This window comes from Bacillus rossius, chromosome 11 (assembly GCF_032445375.1).
Source record: "Bacillus rossius redtenbacheri isolate Brsri chromosome 11, Brsri_v3, whole genome shotgun sequence".
In the NCBI taxonomy this organism is placed as follows: Eukaryota; Metazoa; Arthropoda; class Insecta; order Phasmatodea; family Bacillidae; genus Bacillus; species Bacillus rossius.
The window spans coordinates 35,128,188-35,151,138 of NC_086338.1; positions in this window are offsets into that span (position 1 = coordinate 35,128,188).

Below are 22,951 nucleotides of genomic sequence, written 5' to 3' on the forward strand. Positions count from 1 at the left end.
CGCGGTTTCGACGGCCTTCAGGATAGACTGCACATTCCCCTGTACACTCGGGCAAATAACGGCAGTTCATTTGCTGCTGACTTGTTAGTCGTCTCAGCTTGTTTGTCTGTGATTCGATCCTTCTTTGGTTGGTGTTTTATAATTGGTTGAGATTCGTCCAGATGAACAGTAAGCCAATAGCAAAATCATCTAAAAGGTATATGTATTTGACTTCTAGCCTATCGCCGAATGAATCCGCGAATTTTTCCGGTCTCTATTAATTTAGATGCTCACATGCATCGTGAGAGTCCGTATAAAGCCTATTACAATTCTATAAGTATACATTAAAATGCTTTTAAAATATACATGTGTAATATAATTAAAACTTGTTTAAGTAAGATCATCACAAAAAAAATGAAAATCCTTCAACAGTAAGTGATGTTTTATAAGATTTTAACAAAACACACTTACAATAAGAGAATACTAATCATACCACATAATTCAACACAAAATATACATTCCAGTAGGCGCTACGTAAAAACAACTTCTATTTTTATGCTGATAACTCTGCATTGTTTTATATATATCATTATTTCTAACTTTTAATATTCTCTACACATTAACTGAAATTACTTATTTACAGAGTCTTGGCTAATGTTGGTCTGTACCACATACAGTTCGTACGATATCTCTACGCAAAACACATACAGTTCATTATTAGTAATATCAATTATATTTCATGAACATAATGAAATTAGTATAGGCCCTAGGTTGTTCACTGTTAATTGAGTACGTCTGAAGTATTTTCATTGTGAGTTAACATACATACCAAATGCCATTCTTCCAGTAAAGTTACAAAGAAGACAACAAGATAATATAAATATGTATGTAGTACCATATTTTAAACCCCTATTAAATGAATAATAACTCAATCTCTATTCTGGACTATTAAGTAATAATTTTTATTAATGTTATTTATAACTTAAATAAAATGACAACTAACAAATTAGTAAAAAAATATAATTACGTGCGATATAGTGTGACATTTGTACTTGGACGGCAAACGAATATAATAAAATGTCTATGACAATGTTAACTTTACTCATTATTATGGAAAGAAACAAAATGGGCAGATAAGCATATTCTACGCTGACATTTAAAAATGCTCAATTTAAAATGAACATTCCAAGAAAATTTATTTTATATCACCACAAAAAATCAAACTGCGGCATCATTTTCCCGATGACAAACAAAAAAGTTGTATGGTCGCGAATAATACATTCGTATGGCGTCACATCAGCGGAATATTCCCTTGGCATAAATGTGTGAATTCTGTGGCACTAATGGAGAAGTAAACCTTCGCTCGAACACAAAAACAAATGAACGAACAGCTTTTTTTTTTTTATGATAAGATGTGTAATCGGAGACCCCTGGGGTGGTTGAAGAGTGTCAGGTCGGTCGCCAGACCAGATAGTAAAAGCTCAGGGGCTGAGGATAGAAAAGGCATATCTCCAAATTATTAAGTATAAATGTTGTCATGTAATAGTTAAAGACTTGATTACACCCAGGTTTATAAACCCATCATGATCATGAAGACACTGATCGGAAGGTAATATGCAATACATTTCAATGGCGTTTTCAGTTTTTGCTAAATAACTATAAATATAAGCAAAATTTCAATGTATCTGGACAAATCAAAATATTGATAATATTATTTTCATCACAGAAATAATATATGATATGATAAATAAATTTGAAAAAAGCGGTTATGTTAAATGTATTGTATACTTTCAGTAGGCAAAATTTCCGGCCCCTACCTCTTATAGACTTTGAGAAAAACTGCCTTTTAAAATAACATTGATATAGATAGGAGCGCAAATTTGTGACACGGCCTCTTAACGCCCCGACGCACGACGGCGCGGCGGCGGGCAATATCCCGAGCGCCGCTCCGAGCGATATGGACGTCTGGCGTCGGGCGCCGCGACCGCAGCGGATCGTGACAGCATCTCTTTTGTTTCCTCCCCCACTCTCCCCTCCATCCCCTTCTACCCACAGGCTAGTGACCGGCCCACGGCGTGGCTTAGAGGTCACTCGCTGGCCAGGGGCCTCCTACCAGCACAACGTAAAAAAACATATATCCCTACTAGCTGCCCGAAACCTAGTGTAGTGCACCGGACAACCCCCCCCCCCCCCCCCCCACACACACAGTGCCAGTGCGACGCAAAAACCAATGGACGCCCACCACAGTGCCATTGGCTGCAAATAGTGTATATAATGTATATTATGTGAGTTGTCCACCTAAAGTTATGTAATATCCTCACCTCATCAAAATTTCTCCTATGTATATATTTATCTGATTTTTCAAGTGTTTTCCTGATGTGTGCAAAAACTCACCACAAAAAATAAAGCTGATAGCCCCAGACAAAAGACAAAGGTTTTTAAACTTTCCTTTGAATAATATCTGCAAAACTTATGTGATTTTCTGTAAATATTGTTGTGTTTGTGAAGTGTAACCATAAATAATAAATGTATTTTTTGGCAAAGGAGCACCTGGAGCTGGCATGCCACACTGTCATGAAAATGTAAATTTGTATTAATGCAAAATAAAAATCTTTTGACTTTGAATTTGAAAAATACTAGCTGCCCGACCCGGCTTCGCACGGTTGTATTAATGGCGGGGAAAAAATGAGACCAAATCTCTTATTTACAGTTATAATAAATGAAATGAAATGAAAATTTAATTAATTTTGACAAAAACCTAATACAATGCTTTGTAAATGTACCAAAGAAAAAAAGAACAGCACCGATGGTTTCCCGACTCTCATCGAGCACGCAACGTTGTCATGGAGACGAAGTACCCACTGTTTCCCGGGTTTAAAACACCAATCAACATTGATAAACAGTTTATTATTTTAATTATAAATTTTTAAGACCATTAATGGAAATAAAAATTATCCTGTCTCTCAAGTTGGGAAAAATTACTCATAAATGCCAATTTTCATCGAAATCGGTTGACTTGGTGAAGAGTTCACTGGAAACAAACATCAGGACACTGTATTTATATATATATATATCTATAGGCACAGCCTACAAGCCGTAGTAGGTAAATTTCCAAGTACCTATTCATAGAGACCTGTAACATTCGCGATTTTAAAATCCCTCTAAAGGATAGACTCCATGATCCTCTGTGCACTCGTGAAAATTACATCAGCTGATTGGTTACCGACACGTAACACCTGTTGAGACTGGAATGATCGCGATTTCGCTAATTCTTCTGTTAAAGATTTTTCGTTGGCCCAGAGTCCTTCAGATAAACTGTGGCCCAATCACTGAATCAAAATAATGTCAAAAGTATTTGGACTCTATCCTATCGCGAAAATGAATCCGCGAATTTTACAGGTCTCTACCTATTCATTCTGGAAATATTTTGTCCAACGTCTACAAAACTAGTTGCCAAAAAAAATAGTTTATAAATGTTCGCAGGCTTTCACGGCCATTGTCTGAAGTAGCCTGGCTTCTGGGTTGTAGCCGTGTCCTTGGCGAATATTTCACCGACGTTTCGGTCGACATTGCAGTTTCCGTCATCAGGGAGAATTTACGTGCTGAGGTCACAGCTCCCTTGATGATGGCAACTGCAATGTCAATAGAAACGCCGGTGAATTATTCGCCAAGGACACGGCTACATCCCAGTAACCAAGCTACTTCAAAAAAATTGTTTGTAATACTACTACAAGAAAGATATTGTAACTTTGTAAACAATTGGAGAATTTTTTTTTTTGCACATTTGAAATGTGGTTTTGTGAAATAGTATTGAGTATTTCTTACGAAAATGTGCGAATTATTGTATATTTTAATTCTTTTTTAATTTAAGCATTATTTATTTTTTCAAACTATGGAAAAATATTCAAATATTCAAAATTGGATTTTTTTTTTACTGTGCTTATTAATATGCGCAGTTAGTACACGGAAAGCTATTCAGGGAACGATTTACAAAAATATATTTAACGTATGGGTAAGAATCCAAACATAGTATCAGTGGAACATTTTAAGATCTTAATGTACCTAACAAAATTTATGTTCTTCAATAGTGCAAACATTATCGATTAAATATTTGCAAATTTTTCCATGCAGCGAAAAATATTATGAATATTTCTAACTCAATGTGTTCAGCATTGAATAGTTTAGAAGGAATTTTCATATTATATGCCAACTAAGGTAATTATTTAATTTTTTTGACCTTCAAACACTTTTTTTTTAAGTTATAGATAACAATTATAAGATTTACAAACAAATTGGACAGATTTGATAAGTATACATACTAAGCGAGTTTTAATTTTTTTATATACCATCTCGCATGTTTTCAACCCCTTGTAGCAATGGTTCATCTAATCAAAAAATAATATTTTTGAGACAAACGTTTTAGATAAAAATTACAAGATTTACCAAATATCCTAACGAATTTTATGTTGTACTTACGAAGGGAGTTAAGATCATTTTTGTCCTCTAAACCTTGTTTATTATATACCCCTTGCCGTAATGGTTAATCATATAAAAAATAATTTCCGACGAAAGTTGTAGATAATATTTTTAGGTTTTACAAAGCAAGTGGATTTGATAGTGTAAAAGGAAATGGATTTTATGATTTTTTTTATAATTTCCAGCCTCTTTTTTAAACCCCTTGCACCATTGTTTCGTCTTATCAAATATTGTTTCAGACAGAAGTTTTAGTTAAAAATTATAAGATTTACAAACAATTTGAACAAATTTGATAAGTATACCTACTAATGGAGTTATATATATATATTTATATATATATATAATTCTACCCTTATTTTTTTTCCAACCAATTGCAGCAATGGAGTTTAATACAAAATTTACACAAATTTAAAATTTTCCTATGAAAGGAGTTATGGTTTTTTTTTGTCCTCCAACCCTTGTTTTTTCAACCCCTTGCAGTTATGGTTGGTCGTATCAAAAGCCTATTCAGACAAAAAGTTTTGATATTACTCCTACGAGTTATAATACGTTCAAACGGATGTGATATTTACCATATTATGGGAGTTTTGCCTATTAACGAACTTGGCAGAGATTTTCCTCTAATATATTTTATGTTTTATGTGTTTGGAAGTGGTTTGTGAAAAATTGTGACAGTAATTGTGTACACAAGATTTATATATATTTTTAAATTTTTAATTTGACGATGATTTTGGGGTATGTAGACCATTTAACGAAAATCTATAATAAAAATTTTCCGAAAGTTGCACAGTAGTATATATTGGCCGGTCCGGAAATTGGGTTATGGGTGAAGATCCGTGGAGCTGACCACCATTTTGTATTGTGACGTCACGACGGCCATATTGGATTACCGTGACCTTGACCTTTGACCTTCAAAATTTGCCAAAATTTGCCCAAAATTCGCCAAAAACTATAAACCGTTGGCAATTGTGTTTCCAAGGACTATCCTTGTAAAGGCACAAAAAATATTTTACAGTGAAATAGTTTTTTATTTACCTCCAAGCACTGATAGTTCAAAAAAACCTACTGCCAGTACCTAAGGAAAAAATTATTTTAATCATTAATTTTTCAGGCCCTTACCTTGGTTTAATTGATTATTGCAACATCAGTGCTGAATAATTATTCCCAAACTCTTTTGGTACCATTGTAGTCCCTAAAGTTATGGTAGTTGTTGCAAGATGGCGGAAATTTTTTAACTTGTAAGTTTTTTCAAATTATTAGCCTGGAAAATATAAAATATATTTTTTAAAAAGCCTAAGGTCCCACAAACGCAACAAAAACAAAAAGTATCTGCTGTAACAAAAAAAAAAAAATTTTGCGTAGCAATATTTGATTTTGAACAATTGTCCTAATATACGGTAGAGTTAACGAAACCGTATTGTTAAGTCAGAAAAATCATTTCTTGTAACAGTATGTTTGTTTGAATCATTTGTAAGTACAGTAGACTCTCGAAAAACCTAAATAATGTGAAACATGGCAACCTTGGATGAGTAGAATCTCGCTCATCACTGATATAATAAGAAAATCATTTTGGTTTTCAGTTGGCTCATTGATATCATTTCTCAGAGTGAAGTTTTCTAGCTTTACTTCGTTATAGATACTTTAATGTCACTCCATGATTTGCCCAACCAGTAAATGGCTTCAACAGACTTATTTTTCAACAATCTGTAATAATTTTTTTATAAATAGATCCCAAATATTCATGTAAAACTACAGATATTTGTAAATTTTTACATTTACATGAAAGAAATTGTATCAGTACAAAATAGAGTTGCCAGTATTGCTGGATTTGGATTCTTACCCAGTCTTTTATGAGTTATGTTGTCCCAGTATCTCTAATAGTAAAAAATTATTTGGAAACTGTTCCATGAATAAACTGCGCACATTAATAAGCATAATTAAACTATTGAGTATTCGGTTATCTATCTCAAGGCTTAAAAAAAAAATTTTTGTCTGATACTTCAATTAAAATACAAAATGATGTGCCAGTTTTCGTAAATATAGGCTACTCAGCATTATCTCTAAAATTGTATTTCATATATGAAAAAAAAATATAGCCATGTGTTGTACATAGATAAAATAGTTTTTGTAGTATTACAAACTATTTCTTGACAACTGGTTTCCAAAGGAGACTTTTGTAAAAGCATAGTAACTTTTTTCTGTGTGATGGCACTTAAGGTTTGTTTGTGGTTAATCGAGACACTACTGTATATTTACTTCCTAATATATAAGTAATGTGTTTGTTAATGCAAACAAACCTTTCTCGCAGTGCAGAAATGGCCAATCAATAAAGCCCGGAGAAAATTCGCGATAGGCTTTACACCAAACTCGGGCTTCAAGCTGTTTTAATGATTGGACCCCAAATTTTACCTGAACGACTCTGAACCATTGGAAAACCCTCAAACAAGGGACGTATCGAATCACAAGCATCCCAAAGGAACAGGCGTCACGAGTCGGTAGCCAATGATCAGGTGTAACTTTGCCCTAGTGCATGGAGGATCGTAGGATCCATCCTAGAAGTCAATTGGAACGGAGAAATATTTTTTTTCCAGTCCCGACCGATTTTATAAAATGTTCTGCATCTGTGGTGCAACATTCTGTAGCAGAGACTTTTGGTGATCATGGCCGACTGGGAACACCTCGCGGCAGGGCAGAGGGAATTTCTCGACGGCGGTGCTCTCGTGCGCCACTCTGCCCGTTTAGTCCAGGAAACCAAGATTTAAAAAGGCACAAACCTGTGAAAAATTTGTCCAAAGCTGAATTTTTCTACTGTGGTAGAGTTGACTATGCTTAATAACATACCGAAAGTTTACCGCTGTAGACCTTGTGCGTATCACTTAAAATTTGCATTTTAGTCCTAGGTGACAGCAACTTATATCAGTCCATTAAAATGCTACCCATTTATACAGTTTTTAATTTAGACTGTCCGTAAACTTACCAAAATAATGTAGAAACTCGAATACACCCATTAATGTTAGAAAAAAATTGAAATATTTAATATTTAAGATATGATATAAAGCGATTAATTCACGACATATATTTTTTATCTTTGCCACCCAAATAAAAATACGATTTACGCTGATTTGAAGAGCCCAATGCGAAAAAATGTCTAAATAAATGTTTTTAATCATACTTTTAGCTTTAAGATAGTATATTTATAAAGAGTCTAGGACGTAACTGAAAATTTTCAGTGATACGCACAAGGTCTACAGCGGTAAACTTTCGGTATGTTATTAAGCATAGTCGACTCTACCACTGTGCAAAAATTCAGCTTTGGACAAATTTTTCACAGGTTGAAACCTTTGTTTCCTGGGCTAGTTGGAGGAGGCGCCCGCTACCACCATCATCCCTCTTCCCTCTTCTCCCCCAACCCCCTCCCCCACTCCTCCTCTACTTAGGGGAGTCGGGGCCCCGCCCCCTGAACGGTTTGACCACGGGCTAAACTGCCTCCCATTACCGCGCTAACCGCCCGTGGCCTCGACAGACTGCGGTCAGCGCCCCAAGCGGCCGCGCCACGAAACTCCCTCACCCTCTTACAGCCACCCCTCCTCCGGCTAAGAGTTTCGTCGGTCCGACATGCCATGTTGCTTTTTTTTTTTTTTTTTTTTTTTTTGCTAGCTCCAGGTTTATATTGTTACAAATCACAGGTCCTGGGATACATCAGTTACAGTTTTTTTTTTTTTTTAACTGGATGTATCAATAAAAACAAAGATTATTCGTCTGATATCATTCCTAGAGAACTGAAAAAATTCGCGGATTCATTTCGCTATAATCCAAAACTCGTTCACCTTCTGGTTGCTTCAGTGATCGGACTACAGTTTATACCTGAAGAACTCTTGAGCCAATGGAAAAACCCTCAACAAAAGAAGATTCGAATCACAAGCGTCCCAGTTAACAGGTGTCTCGAATAAGGAGCCAATTAGCAGATGCATTTCTCCCGAGCACACAGAGTATCGTTTAATCTATAGCAGAGGTCATTGAAAACGCAAAATTTTCCAGCCCTTATTATTCCTTGTTTAAAGAGGCATACGTGCGGAATCCACGTTATTTACTTTCAACAGGGTAGAATCAACATTACTGTACAAAATTAGGGTAGTATAATTTGCTGATGGGCTTTTGACATGGTTCCTCATGACTAGGTCAATTGTAATATTTATTTTGCAAGTTCGTGATTGGTTGCCTGTCCTTGAGGGTGTGTCAGATTTAAAAAAAAAAAACATAATACAATGGTGGAAAATAATAAAATGAAAATAATTTGGAACCCATTATGTTGCCTAATATTTATGGGAATTTTTTTAGGTATCTTCTGATTTATTACTTGCTCAAAATACACTTTCATGACTGTTTATTTAAAATCTTAAATATTTATAGTATTTAATCTTCAATACCTTCAGATTAAGGGTGTGTGTACAGTTCCACATCATAATTTTATATTTACGTTAAAATATGTTCAACCTTTAGGTCGTTGTTTGGCTTTACTTTATAGCCTATATATCATATATATACATATACATATATATAATACATTTTGTGTAAAAAGATGACAAAGTTATATTATGTATATAAGTATTTTACCTAAGCTTTGAACTTCGGAAATTTGTGAACATTGAGACAGCTAAGTAAAATAAAATTTCTTATTCTGAAATAAACTCTAACAATATGACGAAGTAGCCGGCGTGTTTTCCTTCAAACGTTTTTTTTTTTTTAAATAACAAGTTTTATTTCAGTCCATTTCATTATTCTTATTTGTACGTCTCAAAAATGATTAGAATGTAACTTGGGCACTATAATTCTGTTTTGTGCTAATTGAGTCGCTCAAAAAGTCCACAATTTTAACTTTATACAAAACCATGACCTGAAACGTGAAGGACAAACATGATCGACATAAACTTCTATTAAGTGTCTCGAAACAGTTTAGATAGCAAGCGTTGCAAGATCAGCCCGCACTATTCAAGCGGTGGTCTCTACTCCACGCACTTTCCTGAGCTCAAGATCACCTGTCACACTTCGATGTTTCATTGCTCGTCTCTAAGGCTTGACTCGCGAGTCGAGTTGGTTATCTCGTTTTCTCTTTATAACTATCATTCAACGCATTTCCTGCAAAACTGTTTCGATCGCTCTCTGGCAGTTGTTGCTAGGTCATGAATTTTCCTCGCAAGGTATTTGCTAAGCGGTAATTTTGAGTCATAAAAGTTCTCTCAAGTTATCATAATCATTAACGCTTGTGAGACTTCTTACCGCTTCATGATAATATTCAGTAAATATCTGTCGAAAAAAAAAAATAAAGAAATCATGTTACTTAGTACACGTGATAGAAGTGAAGATTATTGGGCAATTCAAACCTCGACACGTAAGTATATCGTAAGGAGTAATACGGTAGACAGAGGGAGAGAGAGAGAGAGAATAAAGACAATTTTCTAAAAAATAACACAGCACGGGGGGTTTGTCGGCTTTCATTTTCTTTTCAAGTATTTAAGAGTCCTAACCTTCTATGTATTTAGTAGAAATTTGATTAAAAAATAAATAAACTAATGAACAAGAACCAACAAAATTATTACTCACTTCAAAATAATTGCACAGAATATCAATAATGATTAATTAACAATAAATATTACACACTGTTGAAATTCTCACACTCTACAAATAATTCTGCCATTTGGAACGCGCCAAATCTCTGAACGAAATATTAAATTCATAACAGGTAGCGCTATCTATGCGGGAAGTGAAGGGACTGTCTCAACAAAGCTCTCTACGCTGCTGGTAGAACAAGGAGGAACGCGAGGGCGCTGGTAGCAAATATAAAATTCAATCCACTGACAGCTGACTGTATTGGCTACCTAAATCTATTTTCCGAAACAAGCGCACGCTCACTGTCTTATTCTTTCTTTCATTCATCTCGCTCAGTTCTATTTTATTTTGAGTGGGGGTCAAATCATCGCATAAAGAGGAAAACGAAAACGATCCCAGCAACATACAAAGCTTATTGCTCTCTTTATATCTCTTTGGCAAATTACCTATTATCTTTCCTTTTTGCGTCAGAAACGTTTCACAAACTTGTTTCTAAAAAAAAAAGTTGTGTTAAAATTCAGTCTTTTAAATTTTACTCTCATCACACACAAAGACGTTTCACTTAAAAATAAACTGTGACGAAAACTGAAATGCAGGAGAGCTACAATGGTAATTTTACAGGAAAAAAAACTCAAAGATAAGTGATTTCAAGAAAACTAAACACACAACCAACATGGCGATTGAGTCCTAGCATTAACACACTGAACACTTTTTCACAACTCAGCTTTAGAATTCTGGAGCTGTCACACCAATACTGCAACACTCTCACTGACTTAAAGACGCTATAGAAAATCATCCCGCTATATTTTTCTTGTCTAGGAACTCTCACTATCTCTCTTTCTCTGTCAGAAATCTCCGTTTGGAACTATTTTTACAACAACACACGTACATGGGCTGGCAGACAGTCGAGCTTACATCATAGGTCCCAAAAGCCTATCGGGATTATTCGCGAGATCAAGGGCCATAGCATTTTTACTTTGATTTTGCGAGTGTAGTAGCTTTAATTACTATGCTTCTCGTTCATGGGATTCAAATAAGTTCATAATATATGCTATAATCACTATATGCTTGATTATTTATGACTGGTTTTATTAACATTTTAATAGTTTCAAGATTTTGACAAACTTTAAATGGCATCCCTACCGTACATAAATAGCATATAATCGTGTGGTATACAGTTTTGCATTAAGCTTTAACTTGTATGTGGTATTTGCTTAAAAATTTCAATTTAAGGGTATCATTTCTCAATTGAAAAAAAAAAATATTTCAAATAAAGGCCTAAAAATATTACATTTTGTATTCATAAATAATTTACAAAAAAATAAGGAGTTTTAGAACAATGGTAGGATTGTTTAAAAAACTATTCACATTTTTAATGTAATAAAAATATAAATTGGCCTTTGGGTTTTTGCTCGCAATTATTAGAAATAACTTATTGCAATGGTTACAGACCTGCAAAATTCGCGGATTCATTCGGTGATAGGCTAGAATTCAAACACATATACCTCTTAGATAATTTTGCTATTGGCTTACTGTTCAACTGGACGAATCTCAACCAGTTATAAACCCTCAACCAAAGAAGGATCAAATCACAGACAAACCAGCTGAGACGACTTACAAGTCGGCAGCCAATGAACTTGCGTTATTTGCCCGAGTGTACAGGGGTATGTGCAGTCTATCCTGAAGGCCATCGAAACCGCGAATTTTGCAGATCTCTAGCAATGGTGAAATATCAACTTGAGTGATGTTTCCTATTCAATATAAATAACAGTAACTAAATACACATTTACAGAAGCATGAGTAATGAGTCACCTGCCCCTTAACGCTGTCGAGACACGAGAGGAGTCTTCTGTAGAGGAGGCCGCAGGAAGGCTTCTTTTGGGGAAGCCTTCTTTTCACAGACGAGAAAAACAAACACTCGATCGTGCATCTTCGGTTTTTTTTTGTTCATTGTAACTCATGATAACTAATGGTCAATTAGTTTAGGTTAGCTACGTTATAAATACTTTAGAACATTGTGGACGGTTGATTTGGTTAGGATAGCTACATTAAAGATACTGTGAAATCATGTAAACGGTTTCCTAGCCCTGGGTAGCTACATATTAAAATTTTATTTGCTAAGCAACCATAAAATGATTTTACAGTATTTTTAATGTATAGTGTAGCTAACCAATCCTAATCGATCGCAAAATTTAATGCCACACCGGTTTATACAATGAGATAGAACGGGATAAAAAGCGAGCATGAACTTCGGGGAACTTCGGGTGTGGCTCTCTCGTCTGTGAAATAAAGGCTTCCCTTTGCCTTCCGGCGCAAGCACACGTCGGCTCCGAATAGTCGCGAACATGCACGATGGATAAATACGAAGGTTGATTCCAAAATTAAGGAATTTTTTTTTTTTTGCTGTGACGAGCTACGGGGTTTTCCCACCACCGAGTCATGGACCTTACACATTCCTCCGCCAGTCCGATGCTAGAGGCCTAGCCACGACGGTCGTTTACTGTTCGTAGCGCGACTTCTAAATGTGTGTGTGTGTGCGACAGTCAAAGATCCAGGCTGGTTCCTAGTGTGATACTCTTTTTGAATGAGAGAAACTGCCCTCCCCACCTAAATTCACGGACAGATAACCGAGGTTTGTTGTTATGTGATGACTAGACACCTGCGAAATTCGCGGATTCATTCGGTGATAGGCTAGAATTCAAACACATATACCTCTTAGATTATCTTTCTATTGGCTTACCTTGTTCATCTGGACGAATCTCAACCAGTTATAAACCCTCAACCAAAGAAGGATCGAATCACAGACAAACCAGCTGAGACGACTAACAAATCGGCAGCCAATGAACTTGCGTTATTTGCCCGAGTGTACATTGGTATGTGCAGTCTATCCTGAAGGCCATCGAAACCGCGAATTTTGCAGGTCTCTAGTGATGACTGAAGCTTCAGTTCGAATAATGGTGCATCATGTTTAATGGCACTCGAACACAAGAGAGCAAGAGTGCAAGAGCGCAAGTGTATGCTGCGTCATTTCTAACTTTCCTTTGCCGTCTCCTCTATCGGTTCCCCTACCACGTAACTAAATATTTCCCCTCCTCTCCTGCGATCGTAATTTTCGTAACGCTTGAAAACTGTTGCCCCCTCGGGAACGAAGTTTCACTTCAAAAATATCTAGAGGAACAGACGATCTTTATTTTTCGAATGACCCCCGTAGAACATACCCCTCGACCGCGGCCTAACACGCGCGCCTGAAGACGCAGTGTGTCTGCCCCGGTGCATCTTCAAGGCCGTGCCATACTTTCAAACTTTCGCTTCCAACACCTTCCGACATGCTTTGTCAGTTAAAGTTTTCCGGAAAACCTTTCACAATCGCTGCTGATGCTTTTCTCACAAGTTTGGATGACTTGAGTTTCCACGTCAAATATGTTGCATATAGGTAGAGACCGGAAAAATTCGCGGGTTCATTTCGTGATATGCTAAAATTCGAATATTTATACCGTTGTGCTGCTTCTGCTATTGGTTCACTGTTAATATGTAGGACTTTTGGCCAATTAGAGACAATCAATAAAAAAAAGTATCCAATCACAAGTTACCCACTTGAGACGCCTCAAAATTCAGCACCCAATAAACAGGCGCCGTTTGTTCAAGTAGGCAGAGGATCATGGAGTCTATCCTGGAGGTCATTGAACTAGAGAATTTTTCTAGTCTCTACATATAGGACGGGTTCCATAGTATTTTAGGATGTTAGATGCGATCAGCCAATCAAAATCGTGTCCGTTTCCATTAAACGAATCATTGGCGATTGAATTGGTTATAACAGTTATATAACTTAGTTAATGTGAATGTTGTATGCAAAATAATTATACACGCAAAAGCAATTTATACGTATATAACTTTTACAAATCACTGATCATTTATCTTACTATGTAAAGAAAAAGTTAATGAATTTAAAGATGTTTTAAAATTTAAAAATCGCGTAAAACAAAACAAATGAAAAAAAAGTCCAGCATTGTGGGGAATTATTTATTTTTAAAATGAGATTTAAGTGGAAAAATATGAGACAGGTCAGACCAAAAATAAACTTTGATAGTGTGACATGAATTCAAACATGTTTGAGGTTATCTGTCAAACTTTATTTAATGAAGAAGTTTGGAAGCCATTTTTTTTTTTAAAATATTTTGTCAAATATAGTTTGAGAAAAAAATTCACTGTGTGACATGGCTTTTAACATTGTGCAGATATATTTCGAAAACAGGACTAAAGAAGTAGGAATTTTGCACCACCAAACCGTGACGGCACATATACTAAGCGCGCTTTGCCATCGTGTATTATGTTAGAGACGCGGAAAATTCACGGATTCAATGACCTTCGGTCTAGACTTGATGTTTCTGCGTTTTGTCGAGTCTCAAGATGACCATGTGGCTAGGTCGTTAGAAGGCGGGGGAGCTCCAGGGGTTAACGTGGCATTTACAAACCGCTCAAGATTTATGGAAAGTGTCTGATTATGAATAGCGTTCAAGAGCCATTACAAGTTTCCGTACAAGTTTAGTTCCATGGTTACGTCTATATCGTGTGTGTGTCTGTATATATTTTTTGATAAGTGAGAAAGGCTTAAAGGGTGTTTTCGCGGACGTTTTTATGCACGAAAGAGCCAACACAGTGTTGTGAGTGGTATAGGGACGTGAAGTGAACCTAACTTTAAAAGTCCATCTGAAAATAATAGGATCACCACTACAAGTCTCATAGAGGTGCGTTACCGACGAGAATACCACGCGCCAGTAGAGGCCAAGAGGCGTGTGGTGCGCGAGCCACTGTCGCCCTTAGCGCCCCTTGCGCTTTTTAGAGCTCGTGCGTCCGACCATGCGGCCACCTTAATCACTCGTGCTTTGGCTGCTGTCCTTGGAAGAAGAGATTTTTGACGTGACAACGTATACTAAATCGATGAACGCCGGCTGCACGCACGAAAAAGTGTCCCGTAACGCACATTGTCCCGTTACGCTGTGTCCCGTTACGCTCATTGTACGCTTGCGCTGCATCTATCTCTCTTCCAATCGATTAGAATAACCATCGATTTGACTTTTTCGAGGCACATTAAACTTGAAACACTCCCATTCGTTTCCTACTTTTCCTATCATCGTCCTATCCTTAACACAATAACACAGATTGGAAGAAGTTAAATAGCAAAACATGTGTAAAAGTTATAGTTAAAATATTTTTGTTCGTTACAGTAATAAACATATTTGAATTAATGAGTGCAAATAAAAGTAAATTTATCAATTAAATTGTAGATTTCATTTCACTCCTTCTTTGTATCCATACTATATAGTGATAATTCAATAAAAATTATTCAATTTTATTAATAAAAGTATGCAATCATTTCATCAATGTTTTGTTATGACGTTGTCACGTTAAACTATCGTCCGTAAACCAACTTTACAGACAACCAATTTTTAGACATGAAGGACTCTACTGTATCTGTATTAGTTTTTGACTACCCTTGGAGGATGTCAGAAGAAACGTGGACCAATTGTAGGCGGAGCAAAACAAAAACACGCAAGAGTTCTGAGTTCAGCTTGTCGTTAAATGAAAAACGCGTAATTTTCGAGCGTTAAAGATTCTCTAACAGCATGCAGATTGTTCGCAAAATGGGGAGCATAAATTTAATGGGTGGCAGGGAATGCCAAAACAATAATTTTTTTCTCAAGGAGCATTTGTCGGGAAACGAAACTTTGCAAAATTACAGGCGCGAACAGTAACACGCAAATTTGAACTTGGCGAGTTTAAAAGGATGTGTTCATCATTCCCAAGTCATTATTTTATATTGACCTTTAACACGGTTAAAATTTTAGACTTGTTGAGAGGTTGAACTTCTCCAACATTATATATATATATATATTCCAAACGTTTTCCATAATTATCTGGGACTGTTGAATTTTTTTTACATTTCGATGCATAATAGATAGAGATGACAAAATGGAACAAATAACTGATTTTTTTTAAGGAAATGCTAGTGGATCCTGCATGGTATGGTTCAAATTTATTTCAGAATAAAGTATGGTATTTTTTTAAACCTTTTTAAATCATAAAAGTTCAGACAGTTTTTTTAAAAGGCTTGGTAAAGTTAAAGATCTTTTTTTCTGTAATAAATTTAACCATGTCACATTCCAGCCAGTAAATCCGTGGTTAAAGGGAAAAAAATTTCCAGTTTTACATTCTATATCATTCTCTATATTCATACTGCACAAAAACGTTTAAAAAATTGCAACTTTGTCAGCTAATCACGCAAAAGCATGCGATATATGCCATTTTTCCATTTTGTTAAATTTCGACCACTTAAAAAGTCAAGTATAACAGTGTGGAAAGCAAATATAAAATAATGAACTAGAGACTACTCCACTTGCTGAGAGGACGGCCAATCACAGCGCAGTGTTGCCAAATGTTCCGATGGAAACGAGGCGAGCCGGACACACACGTCTACAGTTAGTCAAATACACTAGCATCCAACCTTCTGGGGTTCAGATCATTGGATGTTTGGTTTCAAGGACGTAAATAGATTGGTTTCCACTCGGGGCAAGAACTCGTCTTTCCTTGTTTTTTTATTTTTCAAACCAACCAACGTGATAGTCAGGGAACTTAGCAAGCATGTTGGTGTGCCAAATGAAACTTTATGATAAATACACTTTAATGGTCATACGAACAAATAATTGTAACTTCAAAAGTACCTTGAAAAATTACAAATCGCCCGATAATGCTGCTCTCTGTAGGATATTTGGTGTAGAAAATGTATCGATGGTTAGTACAACGTCCGCTAGAATGCACTGGTTAGTTTTAGCCTCGAGCAGGGCACACGGTTTATTTAAACGGTTCCTCTTTTCGTCACCTCACGGGGCTTGGGTTTTGGAAACGTTCTGGAATACGGCCCGCGATCAGGGACGTCGGAACGGTGGGGGGGGGGGGGCAGCAGGGGCGAGTCGCCCCCGTGCTGTTATGCATGGGGGGGGGGGGGGTGAGAGTAGAATTTCGCCCCCCTCCTTTTCCCAGAATAAATGTTTGGTCCTAGTAGTATTTTTCTCAACCAGTAGTTACAAACGTTGCATTGGTGATCACATTGATTAGAAAATCAATTTTACGATTGTTAATATACTGTAAAATGATTGAAAATTCCTAGATGGTATTTTATTTAAATTGTACTACATCTACTTTCAGAGTAGTATTTAATACATATTACGTCGTCAAATTCTTGGAATGGTATATTTAATATTTTGGTTCGGAATCTCATTAAATTGCACAATTTTGTATCTAAAATTCCAAATTTTTACGGGGAGGGCCCCCCGCTCTATGACTGAGGTAAGTGTGATACAACTTTTCGCCCCCCCCCCCCCCCCCCACTCATGAAAACGTTCCGACGTCCATGCCCGCGAGTTTAAGTTACGGTAGCCTCAACCGAACGTCTTGGAATGCCGTTTTCTGAATCTGAAGTCCGGCTCCGAGTTGGTGCGCTAATGAACGGCCCGATAGTCTAGCAGCGGAGGAAGCGGCGCGCACCGCACCCGTGTCCTGTTGGCGATACAGGCTGGGGGTCACCGCAAAACTCCCCTTTCTTCCCTCGGCAACACACCCACCCCTCCCCCTGATCGTGAAGCATTACCTCCCACGGCCGCAAGGTTCCGCCAGAGATACGGCGCTGGGGCGGCGGCCCACATCCACCTCCAGGCTTCTGTGGCCGCTTGCAGGCTTCCTGACCCCACGACTTCCTTCCTCCCCGTCCCCCCTTTTTCCACCTCCCCACTCACCACCCTTTCCCGCTCCTTCCTTCGTTTTATTGACGTCAAACACTTTACACATGGGGAAAAAATTAAAAAAAAAAATTAGTTGTCTGTAAAGTCGGTTTACGGACGATAGTTTAACGTGAAAACGTCATAACAAAACATTGATGAAATGATTGCATACTTTTATGAATAAAATTGAATCATTTTTATTGAATTATCGCTATTTTGTATGGATGCAAAGAAGGAGTGAAATTAAATCTACAATTTAATCGATAAATTTACTTTTATTTGCTCTCATTAATTCAAATATTTTTATTACTTTAACGAACAGATTATTTTAACTATAAATTTTTATACATGTTTGCTATTTAACTTCTTCCAATCTGTGTTATTCTTTTAAAGATAGGACGGTGATAGGAAAAGTAGGAAACGAATGGGAGTGTTTCAAGTTTAATGTGCCTCGAAAAAGTCAAATCTACGGTTGTCCCAATCGAGTGGAAGAGAGATAGATGTGGCGCAAGCGTACAATGAGCGTAATTGGACACAGCGTAACGGGACAATGTGCGTAACGGGACACTTTTTCGTGCGCGCAGCCGGCGTACATCGATTTATTAGACGTCACGTCAAAAATATTATAATTGTCTGTACTTTTACAAAAGATACCTTTGGAAACCTGTTGCCAAGAGATAGTCTTTTAATATTATTTGTGCAACATATGTACATATGAAATAGCCCTACTATTATTTTTTTACAAAAATTGGGAGCATGATTTAATTATTTAATTGATGATTTTTTCAAGAACATTTCTTTTAAACCATAGACTTTATTCATTTTTATTATGCTTGTTAATGTATGCGCAGTTCAATACTACTGGAAAGATATTCAGGGAACGGTTTACAAATAACTTTTAACTATTGCAGGTACTGAGACCACAGAAGGCATAAATTCCCGGGTAAGAATCCGCACAATTTTGTTTTTGTAGTGATACAGTTGTTAAATGTACAAATTTATAAAATCTGTAATTTTACATGAGTATTTTTGTTCCATTTACATAATAATTTACGATGGAGGTGAGTTGAATTAAAAATGTATGGATTGCGACAAGATTCAAACAAATCACGCAAATGAAATTTTATCAAGATCGCTTGGTCTCACCCGTCATGTAATTTTTTTTTTCATTATTGCATTTTTAAGGCCTACATCTAAAATTTTCCTCGACGTTTCCCTTGGATTTTTTTTTTTCATCTGCCACAGTATTTTTTTCAAACGGGTATTCACTTAGTGTGTCATCGTGGGTGTAAAAAGGTGCGAAAATTGTTATCATGTAAGTACACTATTTTTAAGTAAATATCTGTTGAAAACAACCAATGGCAAGGTAGGTGTGGAGTTTTTATTTTATTTTAGGATAGCCCTTAAATAAAAAATTAATGAAAAAAAATGAACCGAAGAGTCCACATGGCATGAAAGACAGAGCGAAAGTGCATGCGCGATTCGTCTTGTGTTTTAACGCAGGATATACAACGTAGCACGTGGTTTATTTTCAAATGAATGAAAAAAGAAGCTGGTGTAACAAACAAATTAATAAAAAACACATGATCTCATATATATATATATATATATATTGTAGCTACAACTTAATGTACTTTTATTTAAATGCTGAAAATTAAAAGACCACAGATACTGACATTTTTGTTTTCTTAAGGTTTATCTATAATTTTTAAGGCGATAAAACTGTGTTAGAACTCTTGTATGAATATCATATACATATGGAATTGTTTACTTAAACTATAGAAAAACCTCAAGAGTGTACAACTGTCCCCTTATGCCTGGTGACGGGAACAGATGTCAGTTCTCGTAACGTTCTAGTTTTCTTTGCCGTAGTTTATTATCATTTCTTTAAAAACGAAAAAAAAATTCTGATTACCACTTCTTCAAACCAGGAACCTCATGATGATAAAATAATAATGCCCAAAAACCTCGGACGTAAATGTTGTATTTCAAATGTTCATAACAATTAGATGTTTCTGACATGTTGAAGCTGCGAGTTTGTGAAGCCAGTAATGATATTATTTAGACGTTTTACTCTCGTTATTATTCTATTTGTTTATATTATTTATGAAAATCAATTTAAACATTGTCAATTTGTTTTTCTATTTAACAAAAAAATGTGTGCGTCGACATCAATGCTATGCTATGTTCGCTATGTTCGCAATGTTCGCTATGTTCGCTGCGCCAGGTGGCCAGACGGGATAGTCTTGTTCGCGACGTCGGAGAGACGCATGCCGTGGGATTCGAGTGATGATTCCGATGATGATGGCTCTCAACAGTATGTAAACGTAAAAAAAAAAAAAAGTAATGGATTCATGAATTTAATCTAAAAAAACAAAAGAATTTGATGAAGCATTTGCTTGTGAAGACGAAACCAAATTTATGGATTATTTCAGGATAATTATAACTTAGGTAGATAGCATGTCCTTGAAATCAAATACGCCGCATTGTCCTGCATATCTTGCCTTCTATATTCTTCAATTGCCTATTTATTCCATAAAGATTGATATTTCAATACTTCTTCAATAAAATTTTCCGTCGACATGATACTAATTTACAGCAAACACAAAAGTAAGGCATATTTCCGCGCGAAAACAGATGTTTTTGTTTATCTGCGCATGCGCGAAGTCAGCGACGTTTTAGAAAAATTGCCCAGAACCAAACACCTAGCTACGTCGCCATCATAGCAAACATTGCGAACATAGCGAACACAGCTTTGTGTGTTGTAGCTATAAGTTCTATATATGTAGTATATGTATGAGCATGCGTTATTTTATTAATTTGTTTGCTTCAAGCTCAAAGAAGGTTTTTTGCAGGCCTGACTAAAATTGACCATTGGTTGCTCATACATCAAATGGTAAAAATGTATTTCGTTGAACTATTTATGATGCGATGGTTAAAACTCGAAATAATAATTAACTAACAACTAGAAAAAATAAGATAGTATTAACGTCTTCAATAGTTTTTCTTAGACTGATATACAAGTGTGTGACACTCACTTTTCAATTTTTTAATAGTGAACTTAAATTGGCTTTTATCTGTATATCTATAAGTATTAGCTCTTCATTTGCAAATGCAATTCAATATTTGGCGTATTATTTGCGCATCATTGATTCAGGGCTACTAGTCAGTGAATATAGAGACAGACAACTACTGGTATACAAATACAGCGAGAAAGTGCAACAATTGAGGCTGATTTGTAATTAAGAACTGAAGAAAATATATTATTAATACTTAGTCTTGTACAAAATATATGACTATAACTCAATGTTTAATGGTTTATGACTATCATGCAGAAGTTTCGACGGGTCGTGTGTGAATCAGCTGTTGAATTAAGAACTAACATAAATGCTATATCAGAACCGTCTAGTCTACACTCATGTACCTATACCAAAGAGCAAGAAAGTTTAAAACATGAATAACTGTCCTTGTTGTCATGTAAATATATTCTATGTGTTTTATTTTGGCTTGCTTGCTGCTTAGACGGAGAGAGCTAGATAGATGAAAGACAGAGAGAGAGAGAGAGAGAGAGAGAGAGAGAGAGAGAGCATTATTTCGGTAATTTCGACACTCACCACAGAACAAGCGCTAACGAAGTGTCTGTCATGCGTGACCAAGTAGTTTTTTTTTATAAAGAATTTTTACAAATTACACATAGATACGTCGATGGTTTATTGAAAAAAATTTATATGAGTAAAGAGAATATCCCAATAAAAGCCTTTGAATGGAGCACAGAATTATTTTAACCTGCCCATTATTCCAGTTTTAACTATTCTCAAGCTAATAATTTGAATATTTTAAATCACTCTCTTAGAAGGACCTTTCCAAATTTCTTATAATATAAGATTAAAAAATGTACATTATAGTGACAATAAAACGCATGTATCTAAGTAAAAATGTTTCATTTTAAAGATCTTAATTATCTTGCACGGGATGAACAGAATAAACATTTTTCTGTTTCTTCAAACTAAAAAAAATAAAGAAAAAAAAATTTTTTTTAGATACTTAGTAATTTTACTTCCATAGTTTGCATTTATTTTTCCTGATAAAATTCAAACTAAGAAAAAATATATCAATTCTTGGCTAGATAATTGAACAAATTATAAGGAGTATCCAATATTTAAGTAAAATTATTTTCTTTTATCATTTTAAATTTTATTTTATATTTTTAAGTTTAAAATAAATATTTATTTTCGTTTATCGCCTTTTAAATACCTAAATAACACCAAAAAATTTAATAGTTTTTTCTTTACTTACATAATTTGCATCTATTGTAGGAATAATACACGTAAACTAAAAAAAAAAAAAAAACTAGAAGCACTCACGCACAAGCTAATCTATGTGTGAGAATTATATTTCCCGTAATGTAGTATAAATTATTTTATTTTAAAATGAAAGTTAAAATGAATAATAGTATTTGTATGAAATACTAAATGCGCTGCGAAAATACAAAACTCAAACTCGGCAATGTTCACTGTGGTTCTTTATTCCTCCCCCTTTCCACATTATGCGCGCTTTAACGCCGGAAGGCCGGCGATAATTTCTGGAAGCTGTTAATCGTCCCTTTGGCTCAGGCGTTAATCACGCCGTGAAAAGTTTCCTCGGACGGCGTCTTCCCGCAGACCTCGACCAATAGAGGCTCGGGTTTCACGATGCTGTCCTGGGCCCGTGAGAGGATTAATCGCGTCCGTTAATGAAGCCGACGAAGCTTAATTTTTCACGTCCGTCCCGTGCGCGGAGGGAAACTTAAAAAAAAAAAAAAACACACACACGTTCCGCCTGCCTATCGATTATTATAATCGATTAGCAAGGTATCGCCGAGGTACTGGCAAATGAATCACGGAACCGCCCGTTTTTTAAAGTCCGTGACTCGGTTTCAACTTTGTTCACGTCTTCGAAAAAAAAAAAAAAAATTTTTTTGCTGAATATTTTTCCGTTTTGAAATATTGCTGGCCCTGTGGCGTGTGATTAACGGCCGCTCGGCCATAATGGCCGGTTAATTTCGTTATTAAATGCCGACCACTGGCTAAGTGGTTAGTACGCTAATCACTGGAAGTACTTAGTTCACTGTTCAG